At 50.5% G+C, this 24,129-nt stretch overlaps 1 long non-coding RNA gene across 1 annotated transcript; it reads left to right on the top strand.

Annotated features, from left to right (window-relative positions):
* On the top strand, nt 1-2,517 carry LOC107978529. Its single transcript, XR_004772087.1, has 3 exons — nt 1-237; nt 431-601; nt 1,258-2,517. It is a non-coding gene; the product is annotated as an uncharacterized LOC107978529 (long non-coding RNA).
* Nucleotides 2,518-24,129: the final 21,612 nt, after the last annotated feature.

The following is a 24,129-nucleotide window of genomic DNA, read 5'->3' as shown; positions in this document are numbered from 1 at the left end:
CTAACTGTTCAAGGCAGGAAGAGCAGTGGGTGGGGGCCCCCGAGGGACCTTACCTCTCAGAGTTGAAATCTAATGTTCACTTGCACAAAACTAATCTGAGCGTGCCCTGATGACTACAGACTCTAGAACCATCCACGCCTGTCCCAAACACAGTATGCTTTTATTTTTACAGCCTTCAAGAACCAAGATTATTTGGCTATTCTGGGTCCCAGGAGGCTGTACTCAGCTGGAATTCTGGTGAGAGCTGTGTGGATCTGTAAGCAGCTGGGCTGGACTTCTCAGAACTTCCTTGATTTCTGTTGTTTAATGTTTGTGTTGTTTAATGGTTTTAAAATACACTTTACACTTCTTTTGTTAACTTTACCCCTTGATATTTTATGAAATTTTTGAAGCTATTATAAGCAGGCCTTTTCTCTTGACTTTTTTGTAGATTGCTTGTTGCCAGTATACACACACTCTGGCTTCTGAATATCACCCTTGTGTCCTGCAAGCTTGAAGAACTCATTAGTTGTGACTGTTTTCTAGTGGATTCCTTGAGACTTTTTATAATTGATGGCCCGGCATCTACAGACAGAGATAGGTTCACTTCTTGCTTCCCAAGGTGGGTGTCTTTTCTGTTCTTTTCTTGCCTAATTGGCCAGGCTGCTCTTCCAGTACAGTGGTGAGAGTGGACATCTGTCCTTGTTCCTGACCTCATTGGGAGTGTCCAGCCTTCACTGGTTAGCTCTGTTTTCCATAAATGTCATTTAATAAGCTAAGTCTACCTTTCTGCTTTTGGTGTGTTGTCTCACTTTCTTTTCCTGTTGCCATGATTAAATACCCTGACAAAAAAAAATAACTTTAGGGAGAAAAGATTTACTTTCTCTCACAGTTCTAGGTTCCAATCCATCACAGCAACAAAGTTAAGGCACCAGGAAAGCGCTGGAAGCAACTGGTCACATTATATCCACGCGTGCTGGCTAGCGCTCAGCTAGCCTTCTCCACATTATACAATCTAGGGTCCCCTGCCCAGAGAATGGTCCCACCAAAATTAAGATAGGTCTTCCCATATTAATTAATGTAATCAAGGCAATCCCCAACAGGCATGATCAGAGGCCTGTCTCCCAGGTGATTCTAGATTCCGTCCAGTTGACATTTAACACTCACATAAGTCTATTAAGTGTGACTATTTCTTACTGACTCGGTTTGACCAGTTAGTGTCATTTTAGGAAAGTGTTAATTTCACTCCTTACCTAAGTTGTTTCCATTTGTTTGCAGCACTGTGTTAGAGCAAAGCTGGAGGACTTAGACATCTGATTTCAACACTTAACTGCAAAGAAAGGACCATCAAGACACCATAGTGCTGGGTCAAGGAGAGGGATACAGATTAGAGTAGGAGAAGTGAGAAAAAAACCCACTCGTCTATGGTTTGCTGACCCTTGACATGAGCACCAAGACTAGGGTAGTGGGGAAGGAGTCATCTTTGAACAAATGATACAGTTGGGTCGTCATGTGTCAGAGACGATGCCAATCCCAGCCTCACACCATTTACCAAAGAAAACCCAAAGGTAGGAGCTAAAAACACAAAACTCTTGGAAGAAGAGATGGGAATAAACCTTCGTGGCCTTGGATTTGGCAAAGGATTCTTAGATATGAACACAGACAGCTTGAGCAACAAGGAAAGAAAGGCAAACCACGTCTCACGATAGTGAAGTGGCATCAAGAATGGAAGGAAACCTTGCTAAGGATTTGTATCTGGAACACACAAAGAACTCACAACTCAAGAGTGGTACACAATTCTATTACCATTGACCAAGGAATCCAAGTGAACACCACTGCAATGGAGATAACCTAGCAGCATAGTCAAAGATGCTGAACTGAACCTGCAGCCACTGACAACACAAGTGCCTACTTCTCACCCACTGAGGCTGCCAGCACCAAAAGGCAGATGCCAGAGCTGGGAGGATGGCCCAGTGCAAACAGCAAACTACTCATGCACTACTGGCCAGTGTCGATGTGGTCAGTCAAACAATGGAATACTATTGAATCACAAAAAGAAATGAAGCACTGTCATGCGCTAAGTTATGGATGAAAGACAATTCAGACTGCCCCAGAGACATCTTGCTGAGTGTTAGGAGCCAGACACTCTGAGTCATTCATACAGAATACCCAGAATTGGCAATACTCTGGCAGAAAATCAAAATGGGCTGTGCAGGGCAGGGGAGGGGTGGAGGGGGGAACTGAAAGCCAAACGGTTTAAGGAAATGTTCTAAAGTTGATAGGATTATCTTGGAATGCACCGAAAACAATGAATTATATCTTTAAATGAGTGGATTGTGAATGATGTCAACAAAGCTGTAAAAAGAAAGAAACGCCCATATCATATTTTGAAACCCCAAGATCCTTAATCTGCATGGATTTGATCTTTAATGAGGCTGTTTTTTTTTTTCCCAAGGATTTCACAAAATGTTTCTTTTATGACTTTTCAGTCTCGTCTTCTAAGTTATTCATAATTTCCTTAAAGTGTAAGTTCCCTTAGTGATACAGTGAGCATGCTTTCCAATTCAACAGCAGCCTTTTCAGGAACTAGATGCTGCTAAGGGACTCTGGAGCTCCTGACCCCGCCTCATCCAGAAAGAGAAACATGAGCTCCCAGCACTTCAGACATAGCTGCTGGGCTCAGACCCTCCCCCGATGCCTGCGTCCTACCATTCACTATCATGTAGCCCCCGATTCCACGACAACAGAGAAGACAGTGGGACTCTGTTCTTCTACTCCTCCTGCCACGTGGCATATTTTCTTTTATCCTTCAGCAGGCACACCCTGGCTGCTAGCGATTTTTGGATGTACAACATAGTGGAGGGTTTTAGTATCATGGAGCTCTAGCTATGGAAAAGCTCACTGCAAAATGCAGAAAGATTTGACTATGGGTGACCATCAAGACCAGTATGGGAAGGGAGCACAATAGCGTCCTAGGTAGGGATGGCATTTCCTTCCTAGAAGCCTTGGGGCTAAGTGACGCCAGGGCCTCTGTGGGTTATACACATACCAAGTCAAGTCACTGTCCCTGCTGCCTATAATTAACTGTCCCTCTCTTTGACTGCACACAGAGAGCCTGGGCTTTTCTTCAAACCAAGACTCTTGACCCAGGAAATTAATATTTGACTGGATACAATCACCTCATCCTTCACACGGGAGGGCAATTGCTCTCATGGGACATGACTCACCCGCACAAAGTGTAGGCACAGCACCGTCCTTGCTTCCAGTACCTGAGTACTTAGGAGAACACACAGGCCAGAGCAGAGGCCAGAGCCTGAGGCCTCCTGCCCAGGGTGGAGATTATCAGTAGTTGCAGATGGTAAATAGCAAGTATGTCTCCTGGATGCCCCTAGTAGAGCTAGAAAGCCTTGGTGAATGTCCCATTTGGCTTTTAAGGATTTAACAGTTGTTTATTAACTGGATCCTTTCACGGAAGGATGGAGGGCATGTTCATGCCACTAGATTCCCAAGGGTGAGGAGATGAGGGCTTGCCATAATTGCATTAGTGGGGGCCTCAGTGGGGCCATGGGGTCAGGCACACCCTAAAGCCAGGACCCACCCTGCATTACCCACATTCTCTTGCATAATACCTTTGTGATCCGACAGCCACGGCCTGGGCCTGCTTGGGCCACTCAGCTGTTCAGAAACAAGGTTGACCGGCTCTTGAGTGAAACTACCACTTTCTGGGGCCTGGGAACCTTCACGATTATGCTACACACACACACACACACACACACACACACACACACACACACACACACACACACACAGACAGATAGATATAGATATATAGATATATACACTATTGCTTCTGAAGAAACTGGATCTGACCTGGTGTTACAGCTATCACTTGACACAAGACAAGTGTCTCTTCCACAACATGAGGAGGGACCCACAGCCTGTGGCTGCATTTCAAGGTCACTGTCAGCAAGGCTACCCAGACACCTGACCTGCACCTGGTCAGGGCAGAATGAAGTCCCTGTGAGCCAGGACAGTGATAGCAGGGAGAGGGTGGTAACAGGAGCCTTAATCCCTCATATAGCCACACCCATCTTACCCCTTTCTACTTTAAGATTACCCCAGTACCTAGGATATATCCAAGTCTATCTACTGGGGGAACACACAGCAGCACAGCCTGGGAACACTGCCACCACAGAGGAGCTGGCTGAGCTAGCCAAGCTAAGAGAGGTGAGGATGGACTGGAGGCCAGAGGGGCCCGTGGCAACGCAGCTGATGCAGCCAGAGACAACACAGCCTCACGACTTCTTTATAGTCACGAGTTCAAAGCCCACAAGAAGACTTTAAATTTAGGGAGAAAAAGAGCCAGATACAGGAGGAGTCCCTGGTTTTTTTCACATCCATCGAATGAAGTTGCCAGGTAAGCAGTGGCCAGCCATACATAGCAGTATCCAGGCCCAGGCTGCTCCTCCAGGTAACCGGAAACAAAGCCTGCCGTCCACACAAAGCTGTGCTGGTTGGAAAGCTGGTCAAATCCTCTAGGAACGATGCTAGGCATTCCTGGAGACAGCTCTGGGTAGCACCCTACAAGGCCTGGCTTCTCCGCTGGGTGGACCTGTCCCAGCCCCATCTCACTGGTCCCTCTGCATCCATCTTGCTCTCCAAAAGCGAGTAAGGAGTATGGAGACCAGTCAGATGCTACAAGGGAGACCCTAATGTTTCTAGCCCCTCTCAATCCCATCTACTCTCTTTGGAAGACATATGAGTACTCCTCCTTCACTGTATCTATGGTGGGACCCTCCTATGCTCAGCAAACCTCCCCTTGGAGACTCCCAGGCCTGGGACCTCCAGGCCCATGGTATAATAGACAAGAGTGCTTGTTGGAACTTGGCTCTGTTGGCCAGGTATAGAAGGACAAACTGGGAGATGGAGCTGAACACTCTTCAGGGTTCCAGGGCTAATGGGAGAGAGGAAAGTGTCAGGGACACTGTGGAGGCCAAGTATACTTACCTCACCCAGGACCTGTAGACAGCCATGCCAGGCAAAGGAAATTTGCAAATGTAACCAGTCAATGACCCCAACAAGAGACCCTTTGGACTACCAGGTAGGACCTGGATTTGGCAATCATAGACCCCAGAGGACACCATGTGAAAATGGAGGCAGAGCATTACCATGACATGGACACATCCCAGGGACCCTGGGGCAGCCAGGATGAGGCCTGAGGTCCTGTTTGCAGCTGCCTAGGATGTAGGATTTGCTGTGAGGCCCCAGAGACTCTCACAGCACAGTGGGAGGGAAGAAAAGGCTGAACTTCCAGGGTCACAGTGGCCTCTGCTGGAGGCAGCCCAGGCTGGCATTTAGTCATCGATGGTTCACATCACATGACTGTGACCTCACCTCACGGGGGGCCCTGGCCAAGGAGGGGCCAGGTGTCAGGCTGGGCCTCACTGTCCACAAGCTTCCTTTCCGTTCCACACAGTGCAGCCCTTTGATTCTTTGGGCCTTGGCCACCATCCCAGGCTTGGGGGCGGGGGAGGGGGGAGCAGGCGCTGCTCATTAAGCAACAGGGAGCCCAGCCCTGGTACCTCCCCTAGGTCAGAGGCCCCATACCCTAGAGCCATAAACAGAGGCTTCCGGTCTTTTATTTCTCAGAATGTTCTCTTTGAAAACTTACTAAAGTAGCATGAGTAGGTACAAGGTGACAACAGAAAAACATCCAGGAAGCCCCCAGCTGGGACCTCAGCTGGCTTTCCCTGTCTCCTTTCAGTTGTGAGGGAAAGGAGAAAGCCGTGGCAAGAATGGGACTGGGAAGAGTAGGAAGGGAATTTACAGGACTGAGCTGTCACTAAATCATGGAAGGCCACCTCCATGCCCACGAGTGTGCCTGCACACTGCCAATCCCTCATGCAGAGGTACCTGCTAACCAGCCCATGCCAGGACCAACGTCAAAGCAGGGTTCTCTCATTCTCCACCCCTTTCTCTAGTCTCTTGCCTTCTTTCTTCCAACAAGTTGCTCGCCGCGCTGGTGTTTTAATCAAACATGTCAATATATCCCCAGGATCTGGTCCCCTCACAAAGCTACCTTGGGATTCTATCACCAGGAGAAACCACGATACCTTCCTCCATCTCCCACGATCCCCCAACTGGCCCCAGGACCTCTCTCCACACAGGTCTGAGAGCTACTTGGACCCTGAGGGCCCACAGCATCTCCCCCAGGAGGAGGACCCTGTGTCCTTGAGAGCTGTTCATACGGGTATGGTGATATTTTGTTTATGATCTAACAAATAAAGCTTGCCTGAAGATCAGAGTACAAAGCTAGCCACACTAGTCAGCCATAGAGGTCAGGCAGTATTGGCACATGCTTTTAATCCCAGCAGCCACACAAGTTAGCCATAGACATTGGATGGTGGTGGTGCACACCTTTAATCTCAGCACTAGAGAGGAATGTAAGTGCTAAAGAATCCGGAGGGGAGACATGCCAAAGGCACAGAGAGATGAAGGACATCTAATGGCACTAACTCTCTGCTAGAATGTGACCAGCAACAAGGATCTGGGAGCTGTGGTGAATTCTGTCCTCAGCGGGCAACAGGAAGTTGTGGAAATTCCCAGGGTCAGAATGAGGGCAGGAGGTCCTTGACAGTCTGTGTCCTGGGACCCATTGCTGCTTTGGCATGGCTGGAAGAAAGGCTAGCCTCTCCTGAGTGAGGGGCCACGCTGTGCCTGGGCCCATCGCCAACCGTCAGTTCTGTTTTCCTGGATGGCCATCAGACTCTTTGAAAATGTCTAGGTGATTCTCAACTACAGCTGGGTTTGTACTGAGGCCTCAGCAGGAGGGTAGGGACAAAGGTCCCTGGTTACTGGAGGACACTGTGAGCTCTGTACCCCAGCCTGGACAGCTCACTTCCTCCCATGGTAGCTCAGAAACCCACCTATGGCCTGCCACGCCATTGCTGGCAGCTGGTTTCTTGGCTGGTCACCAGCCACCTCGCCGGGTGGCTCATGGTCAAGGAACACAATAATTTCCACCCAGAATCCATGGAATGCAATTGGGAAGCTGCAGCGATGTCAGAAACCATGCAACCCAGCTGGGCTGGGCCACAAGCCCCCATTCTCCATCTCCTGCAGCCTGGAAGCCAGGTGGGAGACACTAGGGCATCAGCCAGCCCAGCCTTGGCACCCCAAATCTGCTTCCCACCAGCTCTGGACCACTGACAACGTGGGAGAAGTGGGTAGGTGGCCCAGGCCCTCACCCAAACATTTCCCGGGGCTTTCTCCAAGTTCCACCCACACCACTGAGGTTGCTGAATGGCACACACACCATGATTCACCCAGCAGGACCTAGTGAGTGCTGAACTGCCCATGTGGGTATCTTCTGAGAGTCCCTCAAAGTCAAACTTTGGCATCCTGAAGTATGACAGCCTCCACATGTCCACTGAGGCAGAGACCCCAGGAAAACACTCTGGACCCCTGGACATGCAGTCCAGCAGGCAAGACTGTCTGGACAGGGTCTCCAACTAGGCATGAGCCGCCAGGGGGAGCTGCAGACCCAGCATTTCTTAGCCACTTGCAAGCTTTTCAGCTAAAGTATCAGGAAAGAAATTCACATACGGTAATTCAGAAAGTGAGAGAATAACTTCTCAGTCCACAACCCACACACAGCACCTCTGTCCACACCTCCTCTGCTCTTACACACACACACACACACACACACACACACACACACACACACACACACACATCTATGTGTCAGAGAGAGCAACACGTGCTCACACATAAAACAGATACACTCATAGACCACAGCAACACATCGCACAAACTACACAGACGGACACACAGGCACATACATATGTGCCAGAAACACACTTGAACATACACAGCAGACACAGGCACACTGCACCGACACACACAGGAGGAGCCCATAGGCATAGATGGGGCTTGTCCCATACTGTGCCCTGCCTTTATGAAGACATGTCAAGCTACCCTCAGGGAAGGCATGTAGGCAACTCCAGTCATGCCAGTAGCCACCAAGCCTCCATCCCACCTGCATCACCAGGTACCTGCCTGGTCCAGCACCACACAGCTACAAGTATGGTGCTGTACTGTCTTCTGGCAGATGTCATTTCCCTTCATGTGTATGTCAAGAGTGGGACCCTTGGGTGAAGGGATAGAGACCCTAGAATCTGGACAGCAAAGTGCAGAGCAGCTCCTTTGCCCTAGCTCCACACTAGGAACCCAGGCCTCCCACCCACCCAACCAGGTAAGCGCTCTCCCATTGAGCCACAGCTCGGCCCTGCCTTATGGGTCAGAAGTGGTCCATTCTCCTGTGTCTCATCAAAACCATGCCCAAGGTGCCCGTCCCAATCCTTGAAATCTATGATTGTTGTGCTTCGTGGCAGTGATTCATCTGCAGGACAACATAAAGGACACTGCCAGGACTTCACTCTGGAAGCCAGGGGGATGAGGCAGCCTAACCCACAGGTTCTGTTAGGGGGAAGGGAGAGATTCAGCCTGAAGGACTCCCCTGAGGGACTCCCCACCAACGCCATGCTTGCCTGGAGGCAGAAGAATCACAGGGGGTAAGTGGCTTCTAAATGACCAAAAAGTCAGAATGACTTCCCAGCAGGAGCCTGCCTGTGACACTTCCTGACTGTAGCCAGTCAGATACATTTCCTGCTTCCATCTGGGCACTGATTAACACTTAAGCCAAGGATTCATGGTCGCTTATTAGAGCAACCTCAGGAGGCCCAGTCTTACCTGTGGCTGTGGGAGCCTCCTCTGTAGCCTTGACCTGTCTCTGGGATCCAGAATTTCTGTGTATGTCCCCACCCTGCACCATTCCCACAGTCCCCCTGCCCCCATGCCTCCCAGTTGTCTTCTGAGGCCTCATCTGCAAGGACTTCTCTGTGTGAGGCCCTGGGGTATCCTAAATGAGATTTGAGTGTTTCTTGTACTTCCTGTTCATATCAGGCAGGACTCTAGGCCCTGGCTTTTCTGATCATGGGAAGGGTTGGTCCTGCCCGTTATTGACAAATAATCCTGTAAAATACAATAAAACTGTCTTGGCCACACCAAGCATGTCACATTTTATACTGATCTCTGAACAAGCACTTTGTGGACCACCCGAGCCTCAGACCTCATCCTGAGGAGCCTTAGGTTTCCATCTGGAAATCATCTTCACAGGTCAGCACGGAGCATCTTCCAGCTGCCCACAGATCTGCTAATGTCATTCGGCAAACAAGCTGTTCTCTGAAAGAACCGAACGGAGCCTTCGTCCCATGTGAGGCACAGCAACTGTGGGCCAGCCCCACACACAGGCCTCAGAAGCACACAGAGATCAGCAGCCATCAAAGGACCTAGGGAACCCACCTTCCCTTTGCTGGGGAGAAGCTGCCCACACATAAGACCAAAGCCCAAGAGACATACTTTTGAGTGTGTGTATATGTGAGCATGTACTATGCAGAACACATACCCCTCCAGAACCCTGGTGACTTAGCAGACAGGACTAAGAACCAGAGGCTGTGTGCCTGCCAGGCTGCTAGGCACAGGTCTACTCAGCTCTACTACCTTCCCAGTCTGCAGCCCACAGTGAGACAGTGAGCTGCCCATGCCTTGCTAGCCCGAGCTGGAAGGCCCCCAACAAAGCCTATTTTGCCAAATTAGAAGTTGTTTCACTCAGCCAGGTGGTGGTGGTGGCGCACACCTTTAATCCCAGCACTCAGGAGGCAGAGGCGAGCAGATCTGTGAGTTCGAGGCCAGCCTGGTCAACTGAGCAAGTTCCAGGACATGCTCCAAAGCTAGAGAAACTGTCTCAAAAAACCAAAAAAAAAAAAAGTAATTTCACTGTATATGGGAGCTGTGAATGGATCCTCACTGAGCTTCAAAATCACTAGGAATGTGGTCTCAGGGAATTCCAGAAGATACACAAGGCGGGCATGCCTTATAAGGGGTGTCGCACACAGCTCTTCATAACATGTAACAGGCATGCCCAAGACAGGGATGGAGCATGTTCACCAGAAAGGTTAAAGGTGAGACAACGGTCTACTGTCCTTCTATTCCTGACTCCCATTTTGCAAAGAGGTCCCCCTTACAGTTTGAAGAAATCAACTGCTAAGATCACCATCACTTATATGGAAGGTACTTTATGGGCGGGATTTTAGATGTCTTTAAAAACCTTTCTCGGGCTGGAGAGATGGCTCAGAGGTTAAGAGCACTGGCTGCTCTTCTAGAGGTCCTGAGTTCAATTCCCAGCAACCACATGGTGGCTCACAACCATCTATAATGAGATCTGGTTCCCTCTTCTGGCATACAGGCATATATGTAGGCAGATCACTGTATACAAGATAAAAATAAATCTTTAAAAACCTTTCTCAGCATTGTCTTCAAGGGCCCCAAGTCATTTGGCCTTAGGGATGTTCCCCCAAGTGCAGGCCCCAGTGCACAGACCCTTCCTCTCCAGCCAGACCCAGGTGAGCAGAATTTAGCACTGCCCTGTCTGGCACTTCCTGTTCTGACATGAAGGACAAACAGACAAGGCCTGGGCACCCATATACTGCTCAGAGGGACTCAAGGGAGGAAGATGGGCCTGGGAGGTAGCATTTTCATGGTTGCCCTGGGTGGCACACAAACTACCCTGACAGTAACAGAGGACTGCTGTCTCTGCATGCAGCACTCACCAAGCCTCTCCACCTCCTGCACCCCACTTGACAAGTATGAGCTCAGTTGGGTGTCTCTCTTCTAAGCTGGTAACCCTATCCCCCAGGCTCACCTGGGATGGCTGCCTGGGTTCAATGGGTCTCTGCTCAGGTGAGAGGCCAGAACTCTGTGACATGGCTGAACAATAGACACTGAAGGGGGATTGAATGGCTGCTCCTCCAAACCCATGTCCAGTCACACCACCAAACCCATGTCCAGTCACACCACCAAACCCGTCTCCAGTCACACCACCAAACCCGTGTCCAGTCACACCACCAAACCCGTGTCCAGTCACACCACCAAACCCGTGTCCAGTCACACCACCAAACCCGTGTCCAGTCACACCACCAAACCCGTGTCCAGCCACACCACCAAACCCGTGTCCAGTCACACCACCAAACCCGTGTCCAGCCACACCACCAAACCCGTGTCCAGTCACACCACCAAACCCGTGTCCAGTCACACCACCAAACCCGTGTCCAGTCACACCACCAAACCCATGTCCAATCACACCACCCATAGAGGAGTGTAACAGAGGCTCCCAGAGCCCTGTCCACAAAGGGCGTCGCCTCTGCAGGGGTGCTGTGCCTATCCCTGTCTCTGCATATTTGCAGAAGAGAGACACGGAGGCTTACAGAGGGCTTGTGACCCAGTGGGGCCTCCGATGGACAAAGGGGGTGTGGGTGGTCAGTGCAAAGAGAACAACGGGACAGAGCTCGCACTGGGCTGAGGACTGGAGCCCTGTGCATACTACTGCACTCCCTGTCCTTTCTCTCTGAGGTGTGGTCCCCAGACAGGCACTCTCAGGAGGGCAAACCCAGGTCCTCAGCCTCCTCACAGGACCTGGGATGAGGTCTGTGGACTTGGTATTTTAAATTCTTCTAAGAATGTTAACTATAAAATAAGAAGTTTTTTATTAAAAAAAAACATTTTAAAAATTGAATAAAATGTCCCTTTATCCTCTAAGCATCTGTCTATTGCCATCTGAACAAACAGCAGGGCCCCCTCCTTGTCCTTCTTGATACTGACAAGGTCAAACAAAGTTAAACATTAAAGGGTTCCTGGACCCTTTCAGAAGGGAAGGGTTGTTGTTATTTTCTTTGGCTGAGCTGGTTTCAGAGTTTCAAAGAAGACAATCATCTGTGGGAACGGCTGGCTTTCAGACCCTATGAGGGGTTGTCACAGCCAGTACAGGGAAGGGCACAGGGGCCTCTGCCTGCAGGAGACATTTCCGGATAGACTTTTATGGCATATTCAGAGTCACTCTGGAAGTCCAGAGGGTGGCGAGGGGATTGGGCAGGGTGGTGGAAACTCCAGTGTTCTCAGTCTTTGGTTTCTGTCATGGGGAACATGACAGGTTTCAGGCAGAAGCTATGGGTCTTTTCCTCTTCACAGGCACCTAGCCTGAGGTCCTCACAGCTCACAGGAACTCCCGTTCGTCCTTCTCAACAGGACCTGCATGTGTCCTGTACTGCCTACTCACAAGATGAGCTTCAGGCTCAAGGAAGCTTCCAGGTCCACAGAGAGAGGCCAAACAGAAAGTGGCTGTTTGCCTGCTGGTCCTGACCAATCCCTGAGCTGTGTGGCCCAGACAGGCCTCCTAAACCCCCTGGGAAGAGACAAACTCGAGGACCTGACATTTGGAACACAAGGGTTCCTCACATAAAAATAAGTGTAGATGAGGAAAATGACAGTGTGGCTCTCTCCAAAGCCTATGTGGTCATAGGCAGCAGCCGTAAAACAGTGTGGCTTTGGGGAGTGTCCCACCTGCAGATAACTCATCACCCCAGACTATGCACCACTTACCCATCTGCATTTATTCAGTTTAAACCCAACAGCAACTTACTTGGACCAAGAGGCCTTAAGAGATATTACTTTCTCCTGGAGTCCTGCCTATGCCAGCCTTACCTTAGCAACTGCCTAGCTCGGGCAGGACCCTGCTGGAATCCCTCCAAAACCCTCAGCCAAGTCATCCAACTGTTGGTGGCAGGAAGAGGCCTGGGGCTTTTGTCCCTGGACTCTACAACTGTCTTTTCTTCCTCTCAACCTGGATCTGTTCTGAAGTGCTGGGGTGGAAGCCCTTGGGCACGGCGGGAGGCACCTGTGGAAGCAGGTGCCCACAGAGGATATCCATGGGGCTCTGACACCCTGGGTATGACATGGGGAAAGGAAAGATGGCTGACACCTGGGCTGGAAAGCATCTGCTGGATAGATGCATGATGACCACACCAGCCCTCTTCATTCCTAAGTGAACTCGAGGTTACCCAAAGCAGGACCAGCCAGGATCCCTGCTGTGACCCCAGAGATGGAAGGCAGTGGCTCTCCTGTCCCCGTGGACTCATGGCTCAGGCCATCCAGTGCAGCATGCCTAAACCACATCAAAAGCAACACTGAAGCCTTAGTAAGCACATGATGCTCTCAAGGCCTTGGAGAGTCACATAGGGCTTGAGCAGCCTTGAGAAAGTCACAGTCTTCCAGAGGTATCAGAATTGATCCCCTGAGCCATAGCGGTCTTTCTCCCTGGCTCTCACAGTTACCACAACAAGGCAGGTGGTGCCTGCTGCCTCCCGGGTCCCTGTACCAACAGGTTCTAAGTAAGAGTCACTACTCCCTGCTGCTCTCAGACTTCAATGAAGGCATCCATCAGCCCATAGTGGAGGGGACAAAGAGCCTACCCTGCCCTGTGCCACACCCCTCCCAGGCCAACCTACAGACTGTGACCCTCCCCTGCCAGCCATCCTCCAGATACAGACACACCTGAAAGAGAAGTGACCCACCTTGTAGACAGGAGGTTAGGGCCTACCATGGACTAGATATGGAAGGATCCCTTGGGTTTTGTTCTCTACAGGGGGCTGTCCCTAACCTTTTAGATTTTGCTGTGCTTGTCTATGGATCTGACAGGTTTGTCCACCTGACCAAAGCCTGCCTTTCTGGACATGTGCTCGGCCAATGGATATCTGAACCTGGGATTACAGCACTGTCTGCTAGCTGCCCTCAAAGCTCTCACTCTGGGCTCTTTGCTAAGAATAAAAGCAAATACATGCTACATGCTACCCACCCTAGGACCCCAGGCTGAGAGGAGTCTGCTCCACATTCCTGGGCTTCCAGGGACTTAGCCAGCCACCCATGCTCTCCATCTGCCTTTGTAACCAGATCCAGGGTCACAAAGAATGACCCCGAGCCTGCCCTGGGTGGGCCTGAGCCCACCTCCCTCCTTGACTGCTTGTCCAGACTCAAGTGCAGAAGCCCAGGACATTCATTTTGAAAGAGTCGTTCAAACACACAGGTGGCTGAGGTCCAGGACAGGAAGAAAGGCCCTCTTCCTGCCTGTGACTCTCCACAAAAGGGCCATCAACTACCAGAGCACTGCAAGCCATGGGCTAGGGGCCTCAGCTGGCTAGGAACTATAGCTCTGACCCAAAGGGAGAGTCCAGCATACACAATGAAGGTAGGAGGACTCTAGAGAGGCAGGATACCCCTAGCCATGAGCCATGGGGCCACACCCTTGGGCATAGACACACTCTCATTCCCACACAAGTACCTAGAGGAAGGCAGCAGAGCATGCTGGGAAACCAAAGAAGGAAGTGTCAGGGGTGGCCCAAGCACTGAGACAGAAACCCCAGGAAGGCAGAAAAGTCTAGAGTCAAAGTTGTCATTAGTGTCAAGGTGACCATCCTACACCTTACCAAGAAGATAAAACCACGGGTCCAAGGGACATTAACAATGGGGAATGGGTATAACAGCCTGGAAAAAAAAAAAAAAAAAAAGCAACATCCTGACCATGGAAGAAAGATAAACATCTAGCACCATCCACCCCTGCATGGCAGCCTGAAGCCTTAGGGAGTCACATGACAGTTTAGGTGTGGGATGTGTGAGCTTGGAACTAGAGAAGGTTCGTCCTGGTGAACCTTGGAGATGGGCAGGAAGAGCTGGTGTCATCAAGACAGAAAATGGATTCAGAGTAGGCACACAGGGAATTTTCTAGGCAAGTATGAGGACAAACAAATAGATGGACGGACGGATGGATGGATGGATGGATGGATGGGCAAACACACCAACGAATGGATATACCCTAAGACCTGGCCCTATTTCTCCTTTCTCTTCCCCTGGGAACTGTCCCTCTCTCACAGGGGCACAGCAGGAGGCATGGATTCCCACAGTGTGGATGAGCTCCAAGCAGGGAACAGAGCCCTGTCCCTCCATTCCCCTGGGTACCAACAGCCTTTGTGCCTTGGGACCTTCACCGTGACCTCCAAAGTCCGCTGCTTAGGAGCCATGTAGAGAAGGAAACCAGGTGTGACCAGGGCTATAAAGAGGCCACAGTCTCCAGTCAGATACACGGAGTTCAGAAAACACATTTTCAAAAGGAGAGTGGTACAATAGATCACCAGGGAGCCATCGTAGAGCAGCGTGACTCTCACTACACAGGCAGACACAGAGACACTGTGGTCACCAAGAAGCCAGTCTCCAAGAGCACATGCAGGACACACCTGGACTATTCTACCCAATCAGGAGTCGCTGAGAAGTCAGGAATCAGGAAACAGAGAAATAAGGGACAGAATCTGGCACCAAACTTTTGAAAACCCACCCCTAAAACTCAATTCCTGCCTGGTATCCTCCTACACAGCATCCCAGTCTAGGGCTCAAGGGCTTAAAACATGAGCCCATAGGAGGCATTTCCATTTTGCACCATACATTTCTTCAGCTGGTTCCACAGAGGCTCACAGCCGCCTCTCAAAATGCAAAATGTTTTAACAGCCCTAACACTGTTCCAAAGTCCAAAACATCTCTTGAAGCACAAAGCAAACTCCTTAACGATGACTCTCGGTAAAAATCAGAAAGAAACTGCATAGTTACAACACACAATGCACAAAATAAACACTCCCACTCCCTGAGGGAGGAATGTGGGGGATAGCAAGGGAAGACCTGGCCAAAGCAAGCAAACACCAAGCCTTGTAGCTTCATGTCCAGATACCCAGCCCGGTGGGATGCGAGCTCCAACTGGCTTAGCTATAGCCATGCCGTGATGGCCCTGCCGTCGGCAATACCCACAGCCTCCCTCTTGGACTAGCTCCACTAAGTACCTACAGCTTTCCTGGGCAAATAGTCCACGTTCTTGACATTGCCAGGGTCTTGGGGTCTCTACTTAACTTGGGCTTCACCCTCAAAACTTTACTGCATCACCTTGTTTGGGGGGGCCTGACCACGCTACACATTGCCTGGCCTCACAGTTGTTTTTGTTTGTCGTTGGTTTGTTTGTTTTTAAACCTTAGCACAAGGCCTCACAGCTCTTTTTGTTGTTTGGTTTGGTTGTTTTGAGACAGGGTTTCTCTGTGTAGCCCTGGCCATTCTGGGCCAGGCTAGCCTCACCAGCTTCTGCCTCCCCAGTGCTGGGTTTAAAGGTGTGTGCCACCACTGCTGCCCCGACTTTTTTTTTTTTCTTAACCTCAACTCCTAAATATTCCTTATACCCGTAAAACCAGCATTGCACATACAATACCAAATTCTAATGCCAACTCAAGCAGCAGCCAGCACCACCAGACCACAGCCGCAAAGGCCTCTGAGCATCCGACTGACTACACTTGGACAAACCTTTCCCTTGGTAGCTCCTTGTGAAGTTCTAACACATTTGCATTTTGATACCCCTGAACCTTTGATGGGAGGGGTCTACAATCATTAGTCCATTACTTCTTAGTTCAACTTTATTCCAATTTTCAGGATATAGGAAGAATGCCATCATGTTCTTTTCTGGAATATAACTTCAGTACCCTCTAACCCAGTTCCCAACAGAGTCCTTGTTGCCATGTGAAACTTCAACAACAGTCTTTACCATCCACATCGGTGTACTGGTCTTCCATGCTCCCCACCGAAACTGTCCACTAGAGTCTGCTTACTGAGTTCTAAGCCTTCTGCTACCCGCGTCCCTTTTACAAATCAGTTCCAAAGGCCTACAGACCATAGCAATGGCTCCAATTCCCAGGTGCTGGTTTCTGCTATTAGTTACTTTTGCTTAGTCCAGAGACCTGATAAAAATGACTTCAGTAATGAAAGGTTTGTTTTGATTCGGTTTCAGGGAAGAAGACATGATGGAGTTCAGGGTGTTGGGAATGTGAGGTGGTGGCTACTACCCACATGATGCAAGCAGATGTAGAAAGAGCAGAATCTTCAATGTTCTACTCCTCCCATCATGCTCTACTCCCAGCAGCTCAGCTCCACAGCCTTCCAAGTAGGACCAAAATCTGGGATCTAGCATTCAAAACCCTGTTGGGGACAATTGAGATCGAAACCCTAACACCTTCCAACCTAAGCTGGATGAAATCCAGCCCACAGGAGGTGCCAGCCACCACCCTGAACAACAGCATGGTAGTCACAGTGCCAAGAGTGGCCAAGGGGAATGAACGATGCAGAAGATGGTGCTAATGGCCTTGACTACTCACTTTGAGGAGGTCCATGGGGTCACCATGAAGGAGGCCTCTTGTCCACCCAGCTCTTTGAGGTAAGGAACCAAACTATCAGGGGGGCCGCCTGAGGCTCTCAGGTTGCTCAGGTGAGTCACCTCATTAGTCAGGCCTGAGCTCAGAGCCCAGGAGTGGCCAGATGCCAGCACATTCCTGCGCCTCCCCCCTCACAGCGCTCTCAGCCTGCAGACCCAGCACAGGCCCAGCTCCTGCCCCAGCAGACTGACAAGAAAATGAGAGTAAAGGAAACGGAGAAGAGTGCTTGGTGTGACAACTACCAGAGCTCAGAATGCACCAGGAACCTGCCCTGTACAGAAGAGACCAAACCAGGTACCCGAAGGTCCAGACAGTGAGAGCTGATATGGTCAGTGGTCCACAAGCCAGTCGATGGTCACTGCAGATGTGTGGAGTCCCAAGAAGCTCTCCTCCTCACCTGCAGTCTGCTTCCATCTGCCCACACCAACACAGCTTCGGAGGCTTTGAAGTCAGGTGTTAGCATGGACATCTTGCAGGAGGTGTGGAAGGAGCTTGGGAAGGCAGTGTAGACTCCGGTTGCTTAGGGGAAAATGGGGGCTAGGGGCACACCCCTTGGCAGAGTGTGAACTATGGGTGATCTCACTCAGCCTCCCAGGTCCTTAGCAACCCTGAGTAAGAGATGATAAAGGGTAAGGGATGCCACACAAAAAAGCAAAGCATTAACAGGAAGTATGGCCCTTTTGCAGGTGGACTTTGCATACTTTACTTGACTAGGAACCTCATGAGCATACCTGAGAGCCTGGCATAAGAAACAGCAAATATAGCCAGACAATGGTGGTGCACGCCTTTAATCCCAGCACTCGGGTGGTAGAGGCAGGCGGATCTTTGTGAGTTCGAGACCACCCTGGTTTACAAGAGTTAGTTCCAACCTCAAAAGCCACAGAGAAACCCTGTCTCGAAAAACCAAAAAAACAGAAAAAAAAAAAAGACGGTTTGGGAGCAACATCAAGCCTGACATAGTTCCTCCCACCCCTACTCATTCCCCATTCAAGGGCATGTGTGAGTGTCATGGAAGCTGCGCGCACATGTGCGCTCTCTCTCTCTCTCTCTCTCTCTCTCTCTCTCTCTCTCACACACACACACACACACACACACACACACCCCTTGGTCTCTCTTGGTTCCTGTAGCCCTCAAATGAACCACAGATCCCTGAGAAAAAAACAGAGGCTGCTAAAGGACAGAGGCCTCCCTAAAACAAGAGTACACAGGGAGAGAGGCAAGGGCACCAATGCTCAGGAGCACAGCCGCGGGGAGATGAACGCATGGCAAAGCCTTAAGGTCACCCTAGTTATCACCCGAAAGACTCAGCTAGCAAGCTGCATCCCATGGATAAATGACACCACCCTAGCAGGCCAGAAGTACGGCCCGAAATTGGTACATGGCATCTACAAGCTCAGCCCATACCACAGGGCACAGGTCCTAGCTCCAACTTAGTATGGCTTCCAGTATGCTGACACCCAGCCAAAAGAATCTTGCAGGGGAAACAGAGGTTTGGGGGAGGGTGTGGGGAAGCAGGGGATACTTCTCATACAGACTACCAGAACTTCTCCAGTCTCCTTGGCTGAAGTGGAGATGAGAAAGGCAGCATTGGCCTCAGGAAAGAGAGAACACAGGGGGCCCCAAGGGATTCTGTGCAGATATAGTTACTACCACAGTCTCTGGCCCCCAAGAGGCAGAGCAGGGTGTAACTCCCCAAGGGCTGCTCACCCTCATGGCAACCTTCTCACCACATCCACGGAAGAAATGCATGACTCTCAGGACTGGGCCCCGGACATGATAGAAAAGGACACAGAATAACCATAGTCCTCCAAGTTGAGCTCACAGTGGGCCAAGCTGAATCTCCTGTAGGGCTGAAGCCTAAGTTAAGACTGTTGTAGCCTGAGTGGGAGTGAGTTGGGCAAGAGCCTCAAACAGAATGGCTAGCCAACCTACACATCCAGAAGAAGACAGTGGCAGCCTAGTGCCCCAGCAGATGCTGCAGACCTACAAGCCAGGTCTCCCCTTGGTAACTAGCACTCCAAGGGACAGGCCACCACCACTCAGACAGGGCAGGATCATAGCTGCTGCCAGAGTCCAGCAGGGCCAGGCTAGGCAGACCAGCAAAGACCCAGTCCCATGCTCTCCTCTGGTTCATCATCTTCAGGAAGGCAGTGAGATCCATCGAGGCCTGGGAGCACCCCTGAAAGGACTCCCCACCACATAGCACCTCCTCTGTCATGACCTGAGCCTGTCAGCGCCATCTCCCAATGCTAACCCCCACCATTCAGGGCCACAGAGACCAACCAAAGGAAACACCTCTGCCTGGGAACTCCAGCTGGAATGGCTTAGAGCCAAAGTACCCACTTGCTCCCCTGCTAGCCAGTTTGAGTACCAGGGGGCTGGCTATGTTGTGGAGGGTGTGTTCTCAAAGTTGAAAAGTCCCTGGAACTTCCTCCAGGAAGAACCTACTGACCTACCTGGACAGGGTCACCACTTTCAATATTCCAGGGTCCTTTAAGGCTCCTCTGCCAGCTAGGTAGGTACACTGTCAAAGTGGCCACCAACCCCAGACTAAGCCTTTTACACCAGGTGTGGCCCTGTTAAGAGACACTCAAGCCGCATTCTTGCTTCAGCCTGCTACCCGGCTGGGTCCTCTCCCGACTATCAGTGGACCACTGTCCTTCCCCAAAACACTGGCCGGCCCAGAGCAGAAAGAGATCTCTCTGCTCTGCGGTCTCAGGGCACGGCCACACCTCATCTGAACTTGAGGCTGAGTCTGTAGTATGAATTCTAATCGCTATTAATAATAAAAACCCAGAGTCGGATATTAGTAGGGAAAGGGGAAAAGAAGCAAAGCAACCAGCCACTAGCTCTTACCTCTACCTCAGACCAAATGGAGATCTTGTCTCCACGAATCCTCAGACTGAATCCTCAGAGTACCTAGGCTGCCTTGAGCACCTGTCTCCTCCGCCTTATATTTCTCTCTCTGTCCACGACATTCCTTCCCGTCTCTACCTCCCTAGCATGGGTCAATCCAAGTGCTGGGATCACCTTTGTGTGCACTCTATTTCTCTTTTAGACTGAATCAATTTTGTATATCCCAGGGTAACCTTGAACTAACAGAGATCTGTCTGCCTCTGTCTCCCAAGTGCTGGGGTTAACGTTGTGTGTGCCACCACTGCCTGGCTTCTATGGCTAACTAGTGTGGCTAGCTTTGAACTCTGATCTTCAGGCAAGCTTTATTTGTTAAGTCATAAAATATCACCACTGAGTTCCAACTCCTTGTTCCCTTCTCCAGCATCCCAAAGTCAGCTCAGACTCAACCATGTTGGCAGATGCCATAAGGTGAACCCCTTGGGCTTGGGGCTCTATAGGCTTACTGTGCAGTTAGTTCCTGCTGCAATCGTGTGGTGCATTAGACACTGTGTCACCAATGAAAGGAGCTGCACAAGTAACCTGTGTCGCTGCAAAGAGACTCAAATCTTCCCAGAACACCCATGCAAAACGGTGTCTTAAGAAACAGGCACTGATTTACACTCAGGCCAGGACCAGGAAGGATGCAAGATGGGGCACACTCATCCCAAATTCTCTCACATTAGAGGGAACAGTGGCAACCAGCCACAGAACAGACAGTGAGTCCAGGCCCGGGCAGCAGGTCCACTGTCGAGGTGGCACTAACAAACTGCTCTATGACCTCAAATGAGGACAGAGGCCTTAATATGGTCTTTAGCATCAACCTGTCTTTCTCTGTTATCCCTCCATCTTCCTTCCCTGCATCCTATAATATAAATAGGATTTAAAACTAAAGCCCACCGGGCGGTGGTGGCGCATGCCTTTAATCCCAGCACTTGGGAGACAGAGGCAGGTAGATCTCTGTGAGTTCGAGGCCAGCCCAGTCTGCAGAGCAAGTTCCAGGACAGCCAGGGTTACACAGAAAAACCCTGTCACAAAAGACAAAAAAACCTGAAACCCAAGTTCAAATCAGTCATTTGTTTGGGGGCCCCGAGAAGAACCCTTAGCCTTGGGTCTGGTCTGGCCACCTTAAGGTATAAGGGGGATCATGGGCCCCAGGCACTCCACAAGCAGTTCTAGGCAGTTCCTTCCTGTCACCTTAATCCCAGAGCCCACAGTCCTCATTCCTCCCTCCCCAGGAGCCAGACCTAGACAGTCAAGGTCTAGACAGGTGGAGAAGCTGAGGATGTCAGATGAGGGTGCCCATAAGAGCTCCCACTCTGGTTGGGCTCCCTCTCTTTCAGGACACCGCAGGGTGTTGCACAGTGCACACATAGGACGACAGGGATGGGAAGGTGGCAGGGTCCACATGAGGATCAGGGAGGTTTACAGGATGAGAAGTCACAGAACAGGCCACAGACACCTAAGTTGCTTCTTCACCAGAGACAGAGTGAGCTGGCACTGTGCAGCCCTGCCAGCCACACCAGGCCCAGTTAGGAAGTGTGAGTCTGTTCAGCTGCCTCGGTGAACTCCAAGTGGCAGGTCAGATGCTATCAGGAGACTCTCCAGAGCCCACAGGTCAGTGCCTAACCCCACAGGACTGTTCTGCCAGCCCCAGCTTTTAGCTTCCTAGGCTTGGCTGTCTGCTGGCCGATAACCCAGCACAATGGCTCTCGGCCCTGAGCATCTGAACCAACCAACAGGGAGCAACTGCACCCATCGCCCACGTCTCCAATTCCATATCAAAACACCAAACAGGAATGTTCTGGCCAGGGGAGCTGGATGTGCCCAGCCACTACCTGTAAGGACCATGTACACTATTGATCAGAATGGACCCCAAACTGACCAGCTCCAGCGCACAGTCAGCCATGCATTTTGGGACATCATAGCTTAGAGGGTAAATGGGTTATTCTTCAACAGGGACAGCTTCACCTGTTAATGTTTGACAGGAGCTCAAGCCAGGAACTCAACACTAACGGTGATTCAGTGGCCTAGTGCTCACAGCTTTGGGCCACATCTAGTGAGAAAATACCAAGTAGTCATAGACTCAAGAGAATGAGGCCACATTCCACAGGAGCCAAAGGCCCAGCTGAAGTGTGACTCACGCGGGCTCCCACACTTTCTCTCTGCCAAGCATTGGCAGCTCCATCAGGCACCCATTGCAGCAAAAGATGGCACCCCAGCCCAAGGAACTGACAGTCACATGGGCCCTCCTCAATTCCCCTAAGCTCAGTTTGCCTTGTGGCTAAGGAAAAGGGAGCCGCTGCACCAGTGCAATTAAGTGCCAGCTGGAGTACATGCAGTTAGACTCCCTTCTCCACACAGGGTCCTACAGAACAATCCCCCACCAGGTGGCTACATCTGCCTACTGTGCTAAGCCAGAGTCCCAGCCTTTGCCTCCTACCCATGCTCTATGGAGTGATAGTCAGGGAGCCAGCGCATGTCCACCCTGAACTGAGACAGTCATCCACACAGCAACCTTCTCTACCCCTGCCCAGGGACTGAGTACCACCCTTGTCCGCTCTGTGTTGGCTGTAACAACACTGTCATGGCAACTGGTGCTTTGCAGAGAGTAGGGAAGATAGAAGGTGGTCTCTGGAAGATTCCAGGGATTCAGGGTTTGCCTACATCAAGCCTTAGGTAGACTGTACAGATGTATACACACATATGCTAATGTGAGATGAGATGAAGGCTACCATGCCCTGGGCAGCATGAGCATGAATAAAAGCCCTGCAGGTTTTACATGCATGACATACAGTGCTTAGAGATCCCAGAGGCAGGATGACTCACTCATACAAACATGGGGAACTGAGTTTGGTCCCCAAAAAACCCCACTAAAAATTTCAGCATGAAAGGACACACTTGTAATCCCAGTGCTGGGGGAGCAGAGAAAGGATGCCTGGGGGTCACCAGCCAGCCAGTCTAGACAAGTCACTGAGCTCCAAGGCAATGAGAAATCCATATAAAAAAACAAACAAACAAAAACAGAAATGAACCAAGGCTGTTACACAGAGAAACCCTGTCTCAAAAATAACAAACAAGAAACAAAACAAAACCAGAAACAAGGAACAAGGGGCTGGAGTTTTTTTTTTTTTTTTTTTTAAGAGCACTGGCTACCCTTCCAGAGGACCTGGATATAATTCCTAGCACCCACATAGTGGCTCCCAACAATCTATAATGAGATCTGGTGCCCTCTTCTGGTGTGTAGGCATACATGCAGGTGGAACACTGTATACATAAAAAATAAATCTTTAAAAAAACAAAAAAAAGAGAAACCAGAAAGGTGAACAGCAACTGAAGAATGACACCTGAGCTTGATTCCTGGTCTACACAGGCACATTCACAGGTACACACACACACACACACACACACACACACACACACACACGAACTTCTGCACACACGTGTGCACCCATGCACACATGTGCACCTATACACTTACAAAGAATCCCCAGCGGAGCTGCAGCTGTCAAGGACAGCAGCTCTTGGAATTTTAGGGCCTGAGATTTGTGTTTATCTTGATTTGGTTCTTTTTTTTTTTTTTTTTCTGAGACACGTACTCATTATGTAGCCTAGGCCGGCTTCAAATTCATGGCCATCCTCCTACCTCAGCCTCCCAAGTGCAGGGATGGTAAGTGAGCACCTTCACACATGGCAGGGCCTTGGAATTTTAAAGCTGCCCTCATTTCACTCATCCATCTGGCCGCCTGATTCTTGGGAGGTGAAAAAAAAAAAAAAATCAGGTCTCCATAAAAGGAAGAGAATGTGCACAGCTGGCTGGCCCCAAACAGCACGAGCTTCCTTCCGACCAGCAGCTGACCACTGCCTCTGCTGCTCCACTGGTGAAGCATGGGGTCTGACTATTACTGCAGCATCATGTACACACTCATGTCTGACAGTCCCTGCCTTCCCAAGGGTACCGATCCGCACGATGCTGTGACCCGCACGGCTTGGTCTCTGTCTCTTAGCTCTGCCTCATCTAACTGGCTCGTGTTGACTCTCTCCCAGGACATCCATTAGGGAGACACTGCTTAGG

The sequence above is a fragment of the Cricetulus griseus genome (genome assembly GCF_003668045.3).
Source record: "Cricetulus griseus strain 17A/GY chromosome 1 unlocalized genomic scaffold, alternate assembly CriGri-PICRH-1.0 chr1_0, whole genome shotgun sequence".
Lineage (NCBI taxonomy): Eukaryota > Metazoa > Chordata > Mammalia > Rodentia > Cricetidae > Cricetulus > Cricetulus griseus.
The sequence above is the reverse complement of the archived record's forward strand: the minus strand, read 5'-3'. Positions and strand labels throughout refer to the sequence as shown.